This window comes from Cariama cristata, unplaced genomic scaffold (assembly GCF_000690535.1).
Source record: "Cariama cristata isolate BGI_N322 unplaced genomic scaffold, ASM69053v1 scaffold7064, whole genome shotgun sequence".
NCBI lineage: Eukaryota > Metazoa > Chordata > Aves > Cariamiformes > Cariamidae > Cariama > Cariama cristata.
Genome location: NW_009613436.1, coordinates 72,641 through 77,024, shown reverse-complemented (window position 1 = coordinate 77,024; position 4,384 = coordinate 72,641). Strand labels below are relative to the sequence as shown.

Sequence of the window (4,384 nt, the reverse complement as noted above, 5' to 3'; positions counted from 1 at the left end):
TCCTGCTGCTTTGCAAAGAGAAAGGTACCTGGCATTCACACTCTGCAAGAGCTTGGCCTGTTCCATGAAGCTTGAATCTGTCTGAACCTGGTGGAGATGTAATCCATTATGCAGGGGACTGATGTCTTGTCCGTTGCAACAGTGAAAGAAAAACAGCACTTGCTCTTGAATTAACTCCTTATCAAAGTAAAGAACCAACTACCAGAAACTCTATTCAGTGGCATCCAAATAATCTGATAAACTTCATAATAATGATCTTTTATTAATATAGTTGTTACCAGCTATGTAATTTTGTTGTTAATTTATCAATTATTACACAAACTACCATTAGTTACCCTAACTAATCTACAAAATCCATATGGTCATTTTAGAAGTCTTAATTCTGAGAACCTGAGCGTATATTACTCAGTGAGGCAGGACAGTGAAGTTACACACCCTTCCTACCACAAAAGCAAAGGGAATCATGGGCGTCGCTGCCAAGTTCCTCTTACCTGTCACCAGCAAAGACCTTCTGCTAGCAGCAGTTCATTCCTAGGTAAGCAGGATTTCCACATCTACCATGGTCATATTTCCAAGCAATTCAGGCTGACTGCTTTATTAGCATGAAAAACTGGGAAAGATCAAAACCAAACAGACTTCATGGCTTAGTCCAGATCTTAAGTAGCTGTAGTGAGTAAAAATTACATGCTTGCTATGCCACTATATTTATTACAATATCCATAAACACTTAAAACAAAGAACTTAAAAAAATCACACTTGTCAGCGGGATTACTGAACTAGTACTTGTGGCACATACTCTTTTAGCAAAACACTCTTGTAAAATTTACAGCACTTCTAGATGCTTTCTCATCTTAGTCTTAGACATCACTAATAGATTATTTTTGGTATGCAATCTGTAATTACATTTTTTCAAAAGACGGACTTTCTCCTGCCGTGACTCGGATTTGAACCGAGGTTGCTGCGGCCACAACGCAGAGTACTAACCACTATACGATCACGGCAAGCTATTAGAAAACTCGAAACTAAGGTGACAACTTTTTTCCCCAGTGCTCTCAAAATTCTGTACAAATGGTGCCACCTACAGTTTACACTGAGTTTTAGCAGTAGTACGTTCTTACAGGTACATCTTCCTGTCTTCTCAAAATTGCTGCCAGACTTGCTTTTCCTTTCTTTTAGTAATCCATGCTTACCAGGATTGCCTAAAAACAGGCTTGGGAGAGTTATAATAACCCTTCTCTGTCTCCCAAATTTTCTCTCTTCTCTTTTCACAGAGAACATTTTTTTCTTCTTTTATCAGTGGTGGGGAAGGCAAAGTCATGACAGCAGTAAAGTCTGGCGGTGTGCTGTAGAGACGGATTTAGGCAAATGAACAAATTCTGCTTCATTGAAAACTGCATTTGCTGAGTTGAACCAGGTATGATTCATTCTAATGTAAGTGCTTGTATTGATGGACAACCTCTTGGTTACCTCTGCAATAAGCGCGGAACATAAAAAGCACCTTTTCCAGAATTTGCGTTATCTGCTGTGGAAGGAGATGGTCAAATACTACAGATTAAGTCTGAGGAGAGTGAGCATTTAGCCTCTGTCAACTACAGACCATCAATTAGTGTTATGCTGGAGCAACTGCTGAGAAGCACCTGCCCTTTGTCAGGTGTTCAGACAAAAAGACTGTAAACAATATTCAAATAGGCACAACAGCAAAAAAATTGTTAGTTCTCTCAAATAAGAGCTCCAACAGAAATCAAGCTGTGCCACATAAAGAAAAATTATCATGGGGAAACCGAATAATGCGGCAAGCTCTGGGGCACTGAAGCCCTCCTCAGAAAATGCAGCCTGTTTCCCTCGTATTCACCCTCCCCACAGTTATATTAATTACTCAATTAAAAAACCTTGCCTGGTTGATAGCCTCAGAGATCACAGCAACACCACCACTGCAGTGGTACAGTGCCACACTGAGTCTCTGAAGAAGGAGGAAGACATACAAAGAGACTTCCTAGGCTGTCATACACAAGACCATTAAAATGTCTTCAGCAGGTCTTCAACATGTTGAGATATGGATTTACTCTGGTTGAAGGTCTGCACAGTGAGGACTAATCCATAAGCAGACCGTGGAAAAGAAACATCAAGCTGGGACTTCAAAAGGCAAACTTGCTTAACAAACTCTGCTCTGCCTCAGTGCCGAATGACACTGCAGAGGGAAGTGCCTCTGCCTTAGGGAAGAGCACAGGTACGCCCTGCAAGCAGAAGGAGGGATCTTCCCTGCCGCTGGAGCTGCAGGAGGGAAGGAGAAAGTCTCTCTCTCTCACTCTCTCTCTCTCTGTGATGGTTACTGGGGGCACATGGTGCAAAAGGGTGCTCTAATGTTGGTTTGGACTGCTGTACCTCACCCTACAGCCTTGCCCAATGGCTTGGTGTGACCAGAATAGCATTTTGCTCTAGGGCCAGTGTATCCTTCCGCAGGGCAGGAAGGCTGCTGCTTCCTTGATCCCCAATCCTGCCAGGCACAGCCTAGGCCTGTGTTAAGGGACTGCATTGCTGTCACAAGCTTGAAAGAAAGAAAACCGGGCCCAGGAGTGATTTATCTGACATAAAACTAATCCCTCAATTTAGGTTTGCTGTTGCCTCCTAAAACCGTTACACTTAGAAGAAATTAAGCATAATTCTGTAAATAAGCAATGACAAAAAAATGGGAGTGCTTCTACATTCCCCCTTGATCCCTGTCTTTTGGTCCTCATGCCACAGCTGTATGGAAAGCAGAGGACAGCAGAATAAGTTGCTGAATCTTCTGGCAAGGAAAAAGGACAGGAAAAAGCAATCCCCTCTAGCACAGCTTGTGCATTACAGTGTGAATGTTACCTGTAAAGCCATCACATATATGTTGTCAGCTGTAAGAATTCACAGTATGGGAAAGCCTTCTTCCCTTTCCCTCACCAGTCTCCAAGCTCTTTGAACTCTAAAGAAATCTCTGAAGAGTTAAACAGTGTTTGCCACTTCTGGGCAAAAGCTTTGGTGTGACTCCCCAGTATTCCAAAAACCTTGATTAAACAGGGCAAAGAAACTGGGCACCAGTATTTAACGGTCACTATCAGGACAGTGTACCAAGTGTTCTTCATTGCTGAATTCCCCCCCCCTTTTTTTTTAAATATATTCTTTTTTAAAAAATATATTCATTGAAAAACATGGAAAACTGTGGTTCAGAAAGAAGAGTTGTAGATAAGGGCTGAAATCAGCTCAAAAGTTCTTAGCAGTGAACAGGACAGTACCATCACCTAGTCACCTGCATGTGAGCATGAGTGCATTTGGAAGATGGCATTGCTTAGCATCATGCATGCATGGGCAGGTGGAACACAGCTGGAACAAAAATGATTCTGTAGTAACTTCTCTGAAGTTTCTTGTTATTGTAGACCAGTGGAAGTAGAGCTCTTAGAATATTTACTTCATTTCCACACTTGGAACCTTAAATAACCTTAGTTTTTTTTTAATTTCAGATCTTGTTATTACCGGTTACCTGTCCTGAAGTGACAACAGCAACTTCACTTCTGTTTGAGTTCCACAGAACATCCAGGTTTCCCTTAAAGACAGAAGTCTAATAAATGTTATAAGTACAGGTTTCTGTCCATGGCATCTCCCTTCAAAGTAAGGAGATTAAGTAAAAATTACTGCAGGACTCCTTGAGGTGCTTTATAGCATGATAGTCAGGAAATGAAGGAGGTTTTATATGTGGTTTGTCTTACAAATCAGCAATAAAATATTTGCAGCTGTGATGAGACAGGCTCTTTGCAAGGTCTGGAACCTGTATTGTTCTACTATACAGTGTCACCTCCCATAGCAGTCATAGAGGTGCCTTATTTTTTGCAGCAGTGAAATAGGTTTGCTAGATTCCCATCAAAAATTTTCCACTGATTGTTTTAAATCTTCGTCTCAGAGAAACAAAAACCCACTTCTAGTTCCATCTTGCACAGAGCTTAAAATGTCGTCTAATGCATTTTTTGCTAAGTTGGAGTCACCTGACATACTGTTTTTATTTCAGACCTATATACACATGAGAATAAAATACAGGTTATAACAAATAAATGTCATCAATCACATCCCTACACCTTTGGAGCTTAAGATCAGTACTCAAATCTTTGAGATGATACCACAAGCAGTAGACACTGGGTAACAAATTATTGTTTCACTGATTGTACTACACTGATACTACTTTCCACCCAGTATCTAGGCATCTTGCCATTGTTTTCATTTATTTATAGTTTTATCATTTCTATTAGTAAAATGTTATTACTGTTTCTTATTTTTCCCCAGAAGAAGGTTAGTGCACATGGGTATGCCTTGTGCAGTATTTGCACAGTCGTGTGATTCTCTGCCCCTGAGCCCAGCCTTTCTA

The 4,384-nt window shown here is 40.9% G+C and overlaps 1 non-coding gene across 1 annotated transcript; it reads right to left on the bottom strand.

The window, feature by feature from the left end:
* Window positions 1–929: 929 nt before the first annotated feature.
* On the bottom strand, window positions 930–1,001 carry TRNAH-GUG. The gene has a single exon. It is a non-coding gene; the product is annotated as a tRNA-His (tRNA).
* Window positions 1,002–4,384: the final 3,383 nt, after the last annotated feature.